Source organism: Podarcis raffonei, chromosome 10 (assembly GCF_027172205.1).
Source record: "Podarcis raffonei isolate rPodRaf1 chromosome 10, rPodRaf1.pri, whole genome shotgun sequence".
NCBI classification, from domain to species: domain Eukaryota; kingdom Metazoa; phylum Chordata; class Lepidosauria; order Squamata; family Lacertidae; genus Podarcis; species Podarcis raffonei.
The window spans coordinates 42,287,790-42,301,045 of NC_070611.1; the positions used below are offsets into that span (position 1 = coordinate 42,287,790).

Sequence of the window (13,256 nt, forward strand, 5' to 3'; positions counted from 1 at the left end):
ATCCTAAAACAGGGGAAAGACCTTTTGCACAAGACCGCCAAATCGAGTCTAATTGTGCATCCTGAATTTGTCACTCGGAAATAATGAACGTCTAGAAGCACTGTTTCTGCTTGAGTATTAGGTATACAAGCACTCTTACTCAACAGACTAAATCAAAATCAGCATGAAAAGTTGAGTGTCAAAGCCCCCCCCCCTCTGCTGCTTGTGTCAGGTGCATTTTGCAACGTGCTCTTGACACAATAATAGTGGATTAGGGGTTCTTTGATTCTGCTTTAGTTTGTGCTTCGATGCTTCCCCAATGTTACCACATTATTGCTGAATTGGTGATACAATTGGTGATACAATGGAAGCAAGAAAAAATAAACCAAAATATTTGTAGTATAAAAAGTTATGGGGTTTCAGCAGAAGTTGCAGAATATGCACTGAATGAAAAAGCAGCAGCGTGACCGCCTTAAAACTTTTGCAGGTACAAGCAATATTGAAAGGGGGGTGCCATATGACTGACCCAACAGCATCTTGTGCTCAAACCATCATGAATCTGCCATAAAAATGACACCATAAAGTGTCCAAGATCTTTGGAACCTGACATATAATTCAGAAACACTTGCTATTGATAAAACCAGGCTATGTCATTTGAGTATTACTTTTTTCCCCCCAGACATGTCCCAGACTTCCAGTTATCACTACTTTTCTTCTTGTTGACATCTTCAGTTGAATCATGTTGATTGATGGAGAACGACATATAGAAAGGCAAAGAGGACCAAAACATACTGGAACAGAATATATTTCTTCTATTAAAAAGTGAAAGCAGCCAGAACAGCTTCCTGAGCTGCACTAAGTGTTTCTCTGAACAGGTGGACAGACTATAAAGCAAGCAATGCAGGTAATTAATTTGCATAGTTTTTTAAATTATTATTATCAAAGAGTTAGTACTAAGAATACAATTAAAACATCAAAAACTTCAGGGATTTGATTGCTTAACAGTCCCTTTGCCATTCTTCCCTCAAAAGAGCTTTAGAGGTAAAGTGCATCTCCAGCCCAATCTTTTTGGCTTCTTCCGCATGCATTAATTCCCCAAATAATATTAGAAGCACAGCTGCTTCCTTTGCTCCCAAGAAAAGCTGCCAGGTGTTGAAAAGAGAGTTGGCAAGCAGGCAATGGTGTGACAATGCCAATTCCTAAAGAGGTTCCCTTATGGAAGGAAGAATGTGATGCTATTCACTTCATCTTGCTGAAAATACACTCTCCCTGGAAGAGAAAGAGAGATGCAGAACGGGGGGTTGGCCTTATAGCTTTATTCTCACTTTGGATGTTGCACAAACCTGTTGTTCCCATTTAAAAACAGGTCATCTGGACCATCAACCACAGTGTCTATTTCAAGAGATAATGACACAGCCAGCAAGCAGCAATCCTAGATATAGTATGAGCCCAGCAATTGTGATAATGTTTACTTCACCTAACCTTTTTGAAGAACAGCAGGTAGACATTTTGTCTGGAAGAGAACGCATAGCTGTGGTGCTGGCTCCCCCTTCTGGAGTTAAATATATTATCACCTTTATTCAATCAGGTTGATTGGGGAAAGAGTGGGAGAGACTGTTTAGTTCAGCCATTTTCAAAGTTGGCTAAGAAAGAAGGATTCATTAAAATGTATTTCTATCTCAGAATCCCCCAGCAGTGCACTTGAGCATTTGGAACACTTTCCTCCCCTATCACGTCTGTCAGAGAAACCTGCTGGAGGCAGAACAAAAACTTGCCGGGCTGAGAGCCAAGTCCCTTCTCTGTGACTGACATGCTTAGGACTCCTTCAAGGTGCCGAGGGAAAAGGCAAAAGGAGTTTGATGAACCTGTAAAATTCCTATTGTGTGTGGTATTTCTTCTTTTCAAACACACACGTCTTAGATATTGTGAAAAGCGCTTTAATTAATCCATACAAACACAAATTTAATAATAGCTAATTCTCAAATAATATTTATTTTCATGCTGAATTTAATCTTTCAACGTGCATATGAAAGCATTTTCCATTTCTGTTTGCATTTGCCAAGTAATGAAGAAAATCTTATTAAATGTAAGTACCATCAGAGGCACCTAAGAGCTATTTCACACAGTATGCAGAGGAACATTTGGGTTTGCTTTCAACTGTCTACTGAACAATACAGCTTATCAGCCATCCCTATTCACAGAATCATAGAACTGCAGAATTGGAAGGGGCCACAAGGATCATCTGGCCCAACCCACAGCAATGCAGGAATATTAGCCATTCAACCTCTGCTTAAGGCCTCCGATGAAGGAGAGTCCACCTTCAGTACTTCTCCATGAAATGCATGCCTTTATATGACACGTCAGCCTGATTTGGGTGTAAAACCCACATATGAACAGGGAGAGCAGGGATAAGCATGCTAAGCTCTTTCTCCCACCCCCCTCCAACTCATGGAAAGTGAAGGTCTGAAGTGGAGAGTCCCTTCTAACTGTGGAAGTTCCCATGAAATTTAGACTCTGCTTAATCCTTGAGTAGTGCTCAGCTCAGACCTTCACACTCCACAAGCAGGTGTATTTGTGGAGTTTAACATGCTCATCCCCACTTTCCCTGCTCCCACATAGGCTTAACATGTTAGTGGAACACCCCAAACGGGCTTTACTCTACTACCAGAGGGGTAGTCATGCTGTTGCTGAAAAATTAAGAAAGGGTATTATGGCACAACAAAATAAAGATTGCATCCACACCATACATTTAAATAACATGGCTTCCCCCATAGAATCCTAGGGGCTGTAATTTACCCCTCACAGAGCTACAATTCCCAGCACCCTTAATGAGCCATGGTTCCCAGGATGCTTGGGGGGAAGCTAGGTGTGTTTTAAATGTGCTTTAAAAGCACAGTGGGGCAACGTTATAGCATAAGCTTTTGTGAATAGTATTCTTCCCCTGGTGAAAGAAGCTTGCATCTGACAAAATAGACTAGCCCACAAAAGCTTATGCCATAATAGTCTTTAACATGCCACAAGAATCTTCATGGTTCTTGCTTGTTTTACTAGCATAACTTTGAAGAATCTTGAGAGCTTTCCCCTGGGCTCACCACAAGCCATGAGATAGGGTACCTCCTATCCAAAAAATCCCCTCAGACGTCAGATGTTTTAAAACTACCCCTACACTGGGGGGGGGGGGATAGCTTTGCCAACCACAATTTATTACACAGTTAGATGTTTGGAAATTTCTAAAGCCATCACAAGATTCAGTTTTATTTTCTTCAGACAGTGTTTTATTATAGTGAATCTCTAAATCCTCTTTCTAGGCACCTATTGTGTTGTTAAAAAACTACTGATGTTTTAAAGCAACAACAAAACAATGAATGTGACAAGCTAGAGCTCCATGTCTTTTTGAAACACCCCTTGAAAAATAGAGATTACCCTGTATTATCTTGCCTAAGGCCAGTCTGTTATTAATAAGTTCTCTCATAACCACAAGAAGTTAATATGGTAGCTTAGTTAGAGGATGCTACAGACTGCAAAGCATAAAATAATAGCAAAGTTTTTTGGTGCTAGCAAATATTTTTATATTTCAAGTTGAGCTACAATATGTCCTAGGTGCCGTGAGAGCTTTGGCCCCCACAGTAAAATATTTGAGGGGGCCAGCCCCACCCCAAGTTGATGGGCGTTCCCATTCAAATGTTGTATGTGCACTGTGTCATGAGATAGATTATGTGGAGTGTGGTTTAGCTAGGTCCCCACAATATTTTATTCAGGTTGGCACCCCTGCTTGCTGTCAATGCTAATAGGAGGGGCTTCAATGAGCAAACACGGGGGTGCAATAACAGACCCTGCAAGTGTCCCTAGTTTCCAGGGACAGTCCCAGATTTACAGAAGCCATTTTGGTTTCTGATTTGATCCCAGAATGTCCCACTTTTCCTTCCTATTTCCATCAAAGGAATGTTGGAGAGTATTGAGATATGCAACCCCCGAAGCAAGGAGTAACTATACAACCTTTAGAGGACATCTGCAAGCAGCCCTGTATAGGGATTTTTTTAAAAAAAGTTTAATGGATGGTGTATGAATAATAACATTATTATTATAGAATAACAATAATAATAATAACAATAATAACATTATTGTTATAGAATAACATAATTAGGGACGTCCCTATTGTCATCGGATAAATGTTGTAGGGTATGCAATAAGTCAGTGCATCTGGCAGTTAATCAAAAAGTTGGTGGTTCAAGCCCACCCAGGGATGGCTGTGGGCAAGATTCCTGCATTGCAAGGGGTTTGGCCTAGATGACCATTGGGATCCCATCCAACTCTACAAGTCTACACAACAGTAACCAGTTCCAGTTACACAAGGGCTGCGTTGCTTTAAGGTTTATTGTGGTGGCACCGGCTGTGCCAAAAATGTCCCTTTAGAATGGTCCATTTTCGCTGCTGTTGTTTAGCTCTGAAGGAATCTCCGACTACCACTAGAGGGAGCAAAGACTGCTGCAAATGCACAGTACTTGCGGGTTTTCCAATAAAAGCATACACTGCAAGAATGACTGAGCCTCTTCCTGCCTGCCCAGAAGCCCTATCTGATGTTTGTGCAGCCCTACCGTGGCCTATTGTGCAGGGCACAAACATAAGAAGCAGACGCACCACTCAGTCACTAGATAGCTGCTTTTCTGCGGGAGTGGGCCTCCACTCTCCTTTTCTACTCTCCTTTTTCGGCATGCCAGCAGCAGGTGTTTGACCGATGCTGACTCGGCTTGCTTCTCTAATTTCCACGATGAAAAATAATCTGAGCAGAGACGTGCCTAGCAGTTCTGTACCATCTCAATCCTTTGCACTCCACATGACGTGTCTACCTTTCTTGCCTCAACAGTCTGTGCTAGTTTGGAGTGTTGTTTTGAAACTTCCAGAAATATGAGGTCTTGATTTTTTTAAAAAATTATAATAATCAGTGTCGTGTTTACGTATAAGCTAAGCAAGCTATTGCTTAGGGCCCCACTATCTTGGGCCCCCCAAAAAAATTTAAAGGGGAAAAAACCTGGTTGTACATTTCTAAAATATAAGATAAAAAACAAATAAAATAAAACCTACATACAGCAACAGTGGCAAATGGCTTTCAATACCTATTAGGTCCATAAATTACCGCACAGCATATATTCAAAACAAAAAACAGAGACAATTTTTTTGTTGACAAAGGACAGCTAAACATATAAAGGGCCTCATTACCTTCAGTAGCTTAAGGCCTCATCAAATGTAAATCCAGCCCTCATAATAATAATAAAGTATTTAGATCTCAAGCCCTTTTGACCACAACAACAATGTTGAAACTCAAACTGTTCTCTCCCTGAAGCAGATGCTATTACTGCAGCGTTAGCATTGGATCATTCTTTGCAATGTGTCGTCACAATTATATATGTTTAAGTTGCCTTGGAGTGGCTTAAACTGGTTGTGCACAGAGCACTTAGGTTAAAAAGCACAGACATGTAGACAGAAATGTTACATTTAGGGTTTCTGTACAACAGCTTGGGATAGATTCAAGCAGACACAGTGAATCCTATCCATGTTGACTCAGAAATAAGCCCCACTGAACTAAATAAGGTTTGCTCACTGGTAAATGGGATTAGGGCTGAAGTTTTGCTTTCTTACCCCATGCCGGCTTCTATAAATATAAGCACTTTTTTTGGTCAATGTTACTTTTAAATAGAAATAGCAAAACAGACCTGTTGATTGATGTAGTGCTAGCAGATAGCATGAATAGAAATTGGCGAAAAGCGGCGTAGAATTTTAAGAGCGTTTGCTGCAATTGCTGGTTTGTCACTTACAATAACCAGGGATGTAGCTGTTGTTCCGGAGGAATAAATAGTTGCTTTTTTGTTATGAAACATTAAGAAGGCAAACTCCACCCGGCAATCCAGGTCTTGTGTTAAAACCTCCAGTTATTTTGGGTTTCTAGAAAGTAAATCTTCAAAGAGGCTTGGAAACTTATTCCTGGTAGGGAAGGAGAAGAAGTAATGAGGAAGCATTTAACTTTGATGCTTCACATTATTATTATTCTTTCTTACTAAGGAGCATCAATGCCAGGACACCCGACCCTTGAGTGATAAAACACCTTTGATTGTTGGGTTTTCTCATAAACGTTCATTAGAATCAATTCTATGCCACTTCCCCACAAAATTTACACCAAGTGGCTCAAAACATTCAGAAAATGAACAGTAAAACAGCGTAATAGCGGTTTCTATCTCTGCCTGTCAAGTCAGAGACCACAATTCAGTTTCCTCTTTGGGATATGGCAGACTTCTCCCGCCTTTTTAATTGGATTCTTCTTTTCTTTTCTTTTTTAAAGACATCTAGTCCAGCTCTTTAGCATTTATATTATTTGTTAAATTGTGTGAAAGCAAACTAACAGCAAGGGGTAAAAAGAATAAAATATCGTTGCTTCTCTCCGTCGGGGAATCGAACCCCGGTCTCCCGCGTGACAGGCGGGGATACTTACCACTATACTAACGAGGAGCTGCTTAGAAAGGTGACTTCTTTAGACCTCATGTAGCTGGCGTTCTATTGTGACGTCCATTGTATCGCCGCGATGAGATAAAAGATCCGGGCAAGAAAAGGGCCCGTAAGTCCTCGGCCCGTAAAAGCCAAGTTAGAGAAAACTCGAAAGCTTTCTTCCGTACACGATTTGTGACATTTTAGTTGGCTTTGATAAACGTGGATATTGAAGGGGAGAAAGGCTTGGCTTGGCTATGAGGGAGTATCCGGGTGGGAGATGACGGCGGAGGGGAGGAAGGAGGCAAAAGAACAAGGCGGGAAAGTAAGTTGCAGTGAGGGATATTGGAATGGACTCCTGTCAGGGGCAGCCCCACAACCGGGATTTATTTCGGGGGGGGCAGGCATTCTGTGGGGAGGGGTTATTTATTTACTTGATGCGGGACAGCGGCCCCATGGACGTAGGCAAGGGGGGTCAGGGAGGGGCAGCTGCCCCCCAATAATGAAATTCAATACATAACAAACTGAGGTTCTCTTCCCCCCCCCATAAAAGGCCTGCCCCCCCTCTCCACAAAAATGCTGGCTTCGCCCCTGCCCTCAAACTCTCAGGCTCCCTCACACCCTCAGCAGACTGGAGCTTTTCCCGCCTGGGGAACCCGCAGTCGCTTAGCAGAGACTCGAGTGCATTTATTAGCTTTAGATCGAAATATCTCTTTTTCATCCGCCAGACTCTTACGTTTCCCGCGCCCCCCACCCCCCGCTTAACTTTCCCAACCGCCGTATATTTTTGAATCGGGTATCTTGCAGCTGTCGCGCTCAGCGAGTTCTGCAGCCCTGCCTGCCACAAACCACCAGGACCTCGTGGCGCAACGGTAGCGCGTCTGACTCCAGATCAGAAGGCTGCGTGTTCGAATCACGTCGGGGTCAAAGGTTTTTTTATTCTTAAGTATTTCCTCGTAACTGCCAAACACCCGTAATACAGAAAGTGCTTCTTGTGCTAGATGCTGCTATTTTTTAAGTAGTGATTGTAGACATGTGCCTGTATGAGCATGCATGCATACACCCCCAGTGACATGTAAATCCATTCGTAAAGTGTGTTGGCCCATTAAGCCCAGCAGTGAACTTGCCCTGGCTCTTGTAGCTGCTGCTCTTTGTACATATGTGAATGGACAACAAGTGACATTTGCATTTATTTGTGCAGACCTCATCCTGCCTCATGGGTGGGCCAGCCCTGTAACTAACCCTATAAGGAACTGCGCTTGTGGATGGTCTACTTTCACAAGCAGTTTAACTTCAGAAGTAAGGATGCATGGAGTATCTCCTTCTAGTAAAATCACACCATGCATTTTTTTGCTATCTATCGAAGTAACTTCTGCAATCCTTTATGTGACTACTTCAGATGTTAATTTATGCACAGAAAAACAAACAAAATGTTAAGAGTTGGGGGCAAGAGTAGGCTGTATGCCTCAGTCCCTTCTAATTCCTGGTGAGGGAATGTCCCCCTAAGTGTGGGCCATTAAGATAACAAAGGAAGTGGTTCTGTGGCAGAAAACAAATGGGTGGGCTGCCCTCCCTAAACTTGCTGATTGTTCAAAGACAGAGGCCAGAGTTTAGTTGTGTATGTGATGTAGAAGCTGGACACAAGTGGCAGGCTGAAGCCTGTGAGGGAAAGACATGTTTGATTTCTGCTTGAATCCAAGACTGCAGCTATGGGAGAAACAAGACCCTCTTGGGCTGTTGATGCTGTGAGCTGTCCATCATAGGCTCAGGTTGTATATACGTGTAAACAAACCATATATCATAAAGACACCACAGTCTCCACTATGCTGTCCCTCATTCCAAGAAAACTGAACCCTGAGTACATGCCTGGAACCTCTGCAATCTCGTACCACTCAGAGACTGGGGTGGCATGCAACACTGGTGTAAGAAGGGGGATTTGTGTTTCCTGGAGGAGGACCTGTGAGTGATGTGTGCTTGGGTCAAGATGAAGGATGAACAGCAACACTCCTTCAGGTTGATGCTCCAGCAGAAACTCCAGCAACAGATTGAGCGGTGTGGGCAAATGATCCAGCAGCAGAGCCAGTGGTTTGACAAAATTAAGCAGCTGCAAGAAGAGTGTGTGAGAACCCTCCTAGGGGAGAAAAGTGTGACTCCATGCAAGGTGAGGGCCCTGCCTGACCATATGCTACAGGGGGTTGAAAATGACCCAGAAGCCTGGCTGCAAGGCACCCAGATGAAAGGGGTGGCTGAAGAGATCCAGAGTGTGGATGGGCAGCTGATGGGCTAGGACTGTGAAGAGATTCAGTCAGTAGCTGAAGGCAAGGGGGAAGACAACACCTCCGAGACAGATGAGCTGGCTGGAGCTGAGGGGCTGCTTCTGATTTATTTCTCCACTCCCTGGATAGGCACCTGGAACCTCTGGAATCTGACACCACTCAGAGATTGGGACGGCATGCAATAATAATATTTCAAAATGTAACGTCAACAGGAACTTGAATGCTTTATCAGAAAGTGCTGAAATGTGTATGCAATTGAGAACAGAAAAATGATGGGCAAAGGAAAGGTTGAGTAGCCCCATCGCTTCCTGTCATATTCCGTCTATCCAAAGCTGTCCTTCTTTAATTTGACTGGCTTCTATGGCAAATCTGTTACACACATTTGCATGTGGTTAGGCCTAAGAAGACTGATGAGATGTTATCCATTAGGCAAAAGATGCTTCATAGGCTCTTGAGTTTGATGGAATCTTTACGAGGCAAAATGACTATTTGCACAAAAACAATTTTTGTACACATTCCACCAATTTATCCGATCCCTCCTTCTGTGCCTGTTAGATCAATCCATCAACCTCTGATGGATGATTTAGAAAGGATTGGGTGCAGCATCACTTTTGCTGCACACGTGTTCTAGTATCCATACTCATCAGAGTTCCATCTCAACGCTGCTCCTTCCTTGGAAGCGTCTTCGGGATTGAAGTAGGCAATAAACACTCATAAACATCATAAAGATTCAGTCAAGTGTAGAGGTTTACTTGACAGACATAAAAACATATTGGTAGCAAATATATACAGACATTCACCACTGCCATGGTCAAGGCATGCTTAGAGTCCAACAAGAGTGCAAGACTCTCTCTCTGCTTTTCTCACCGCAAGATGCAAGCAAGAGACTCACAACAAGTTACAACAATTTACACAGAATCATTGCTATCCATACTTCCTGTCATACTGCCAGTGCCGGATTTACATATAAGCCAAACAAGCTATAGCTTAGGGCCCCACTCTCTTGGGGGTCCCCCAAAAATTTCACTATTAATATACTACTTCTTAATTGTATTTCAGTTCATCAATTACAGTACTTTGATATAATACATGTTTTGTTATGTGCAAATGGCTTTCGATATCTATTAGGTCCATAAATTACCATATAGCATATATTCAACACAAAAAACAGCAACAATTTGTTGTTGACAAAGGACAGCTGGACATATAAAGGGTCCTATTACCTTCAGTAGCTTAGGGCCTCATCAAACTTAAATCCGGCCCTGCATAGTGCTCATGCTCATAGTTACAGTTCCCACAGAAAATGTCCTTGCATAGACAAAACAGTCTCAGCATTCTGCTGCTGCTTCTCTGTTCTCTGTTTCTGGAACAAATGATTCTCACACACTGAGAGAGAATATCCAACAGTGCCTATGAAATTTAAGGGTGTAAGCTATCCAATCACTCCATTGCATTGCTGGGGAAAAACTGCACCTGCTGGGTTTTTCCTAACAATCATTTTATAAAATACCAAGAACTTCTGTCAAGAAAAAGATATCAATTATAGATAATGTATAATCCATGCTTTCACAACATACCCATATAGAGGTAGAATCCACATACTCTATGCTCAGTGCAATGTCTGCATAGAACCTAAACATATACAGATTGCTTGCTTTGAAAAGGGTCATACTCCTGTTGAAGAAGCAGGTTCATAGTCTGACTGTGCTCCTGGATCTACCACTGTCACTACAGGCCCAGGCAACCTTAGTGCTAGGAGTGTCTTTTAACAGCTCTGTCTGAAAGGAAGCTATAGCCATTTCTGGGCTGGAATAGCCTGACAACAGTTGTCCATGCACTGGTAACCTCTAGACTGGATACTCCAACACAATCAAAGTGGGGCTGCCCTTGAGGTTGACCCAGAAACTGCAGCTAGTGCCAAATGTGTCAGCTCGGCAGCTCAAGATATTGCCATCACATTACTCTGCTATTGAAAAAATTGTCCTGGCTGCCAATTAGCTACTGGGCTAAGTTCAAGGTGCTGGTACTGGTTTACAAAGCCTTATACAACTTCAAACCAGGATACCTAAGAGATCATCTTATTCCTTATAGTCTCAGCCAATCACTACACTCCTGCATATACAATCCTATAAAGACATCTGTTTCACACGATTTTGGAATAGGGTCGTAGGGAGCACCTATTTGTAACTCCCTCCCATTACATATCAGACTGGTGCCATCTGTATTGTCTTTCTGTTTTAAGACTTTCCTCCTTCAACAAGCCATCTAAGTGGAGATCCTAGTTGGTATCTATTGCATTTGACATTGTTTTACATGTTTGCTTGTTTTATATATAGGCAATTGTTCTCTATACAGTATATTCTTATTGTGCAGTGAATTGCTTTGAGGTGCTTAATAGAAAGTGATTAATAATGTATGTATGTATGTAGGCCTCTGTCTCCAGGATTTGAAAGTTATCCTCACTCCATAGGGTTTTTCTGCTCATGCAGAGAATGATTCCAGGTTTTAGGAGGCTCCTGCAACAGGAGCTGCAGCGGTGGTTGCTGCTGCCACCCAGCAACAATAATGATGGCAGTGGGCCCTGATGGGGCCATTAGGCTTTGGCACATGCCCAAGTGTGCTGCATGCCAGGCCTGGTGTCAACCTTTAGAAAGCCCTATTAAGTTTTTTATCTGAACCGAAAATGAACCTAATCTAACGTTAATAAACATTTGGAAAGCTGAAGCGAAACACTAAGATCTGTTAAGGAAATTGAAATTACAGTGGTACCTCGGGTTACATACGTTTCAGGTTACAGACTCCACTAACCCAGAAATAGTGCTTCTGGTTAAGAACTTTGCTTCAGGATAAGAACAGAAATCGGGCTCCAGCAGCGCAGCAGCAGGAGGGCCCATTAGCTAAAGTGGTGCTTCAGGTTAAGAACAGTTTCAGGTTAAGAACGGACCTTCGGAATGAATTATGTACTTAACCCGAGGTACCACTGTACTCTTCTTTTTTAAAATGTATTTTTTATTAAAGATTTCTTGGTTTACAAAAGTATGTGCCATGTCTCTTTTTTCAAGTTACATTTTCTACAGAGCAGACCCCACCCCCACCCACCATGGCCCCCTCCACCTCTTGAAATTACTCTTCTGATCTGATTCATGATTTGTATTCTCTTTAAGTAGAATACAGTACTGACAATCCATTTCAAAGCATGAATGTACAAGGCAGTATTTAATAAAAACAGCCATGCATTTGTGTTCCTTTTGCAAAGCTGGACTAGTCCCACAACAAAAATCAAGGAGTGTTTATGGGAGGTTATTTGGACTTGTATAAGTTCCACTTATATGCTATAAAAATGTAAGAAAAGTCCTGTTAAATCAGACTAAAGGCCTCCTTAGTCCAGCATTCTGTTCTCAAAATGGCTAACCAGATGCCCTTGGGAAATTTACAAGTAGGGCATGGGCCCAACAGCACTCTAATATGACTTTTTTGTGGGGGACTCTCTTCTGAAGTAAAACTTCTATAACTGTGTCCCTTGTTGCCCCACTGAATACATTTTTAAACAGAATTTGTCTGAAGGCTCACTAATAAAGTGATTGTGCCTTTTCTTTTTTGTACACAGACACAAGCTTTTATGCCTCAAACTTGGGTAAGTACCAGATGATTTTTCACTGGCAGCAAAGACCCTAATTATCCTTTTCTAATTAAAAGGTTTGTGGGAGCATTAGCAAAGAAGAGAGATGACTAGCAATTAATGAATGGCTGACACAGCACATGCAAGCACTCTGAAAAAGACATTGAACCCACCATGAAGTTTCTCTACCACATTGTTCTTTTTGCTTGTGCACAGGAGTGAGGGATATACTTCACTCATAACCAACATTTTAAAGAGAACACTTAGCAAATTGCCAGCATAGCAAGCTTTTTACATTTTTAATTTTCTAAAATATGTAATAATTTCAGGTAAATTGGCAAAATGCATTAGCATTTCTCTCTTTTCGTCTGATGAAAAAAATAAAACATGGGAAATCTCTTCAGGGCTTGGACTAATCTTCCTCCTCAGCTGACTCCCACATTTTCAGGTGGTGCTTCAAAGGAATGTGACATGAAAATCAACCATGTCTTCACAACCAACATAGACATCTATCAGCCCTTTGTTAAGTTCAAGTCATGGGTGTCTGCAGGCAGGGTAAAGAGGAGCATTTCCCATCACCCAGATGGAAATCTCCAGATTCCGAGCGTTACCATTTTAAGATTAAGTTCCTAGGACCTGAGATATATGTGAGGCAGAAAGTGCAGACCTCACTTGTTTTCTGCGAAACTAGCCTGATGGTGCCGTTCAGTGCTTTTAGCTAATGAATGAAATCATAGCAATGATTTGATACAATGGAAAACAAACATGGGCAATTAGACAAGAAGGCTAGATTGAAACACCTGCTGCTTATAGACTCAAAGAGATGGAAGCTTTTGACTTGTTTTCAAGCCTTTTTTGCTTGGCTTTCCTGCTGGACTGCTGTCCCACAGAAAACAATTCAGATA

The 13,256-nt window shown here is 42.1% G+C and overlaps 2 non-coding genes across 2 annotated transcripts; one reads left to right on the plus strand and one right to left on the minus strand.

Moving 5' to 3' along the window:
• Window positions 1-6,408: 6,408 nt before the first annotated feature.
• On the minus strand, window positions 6,409-6,480 carry TRNAD-GUC (transfer RNA aspartic acid (anticodon GUC)). The gene has a single exon. It is a non-coding gene; the product is annotated as a tRNA-Asp (tRNA).
• Window positions 6,481-7,311: 831 nt separating this feature from the next.
• TRNAW-CCA (transfer RNA tryptophan (anticodon CCA)) lies at window positions 7,312-7,383 on the plus strand. Its single transcript has one exon. It is a non-coding gene; the product is annotated as a tRNA-Trp (tRNA).
• The last annotated feature ends 5,873 nt before the right edge of the window (window positions 7,384-13,256 follow it).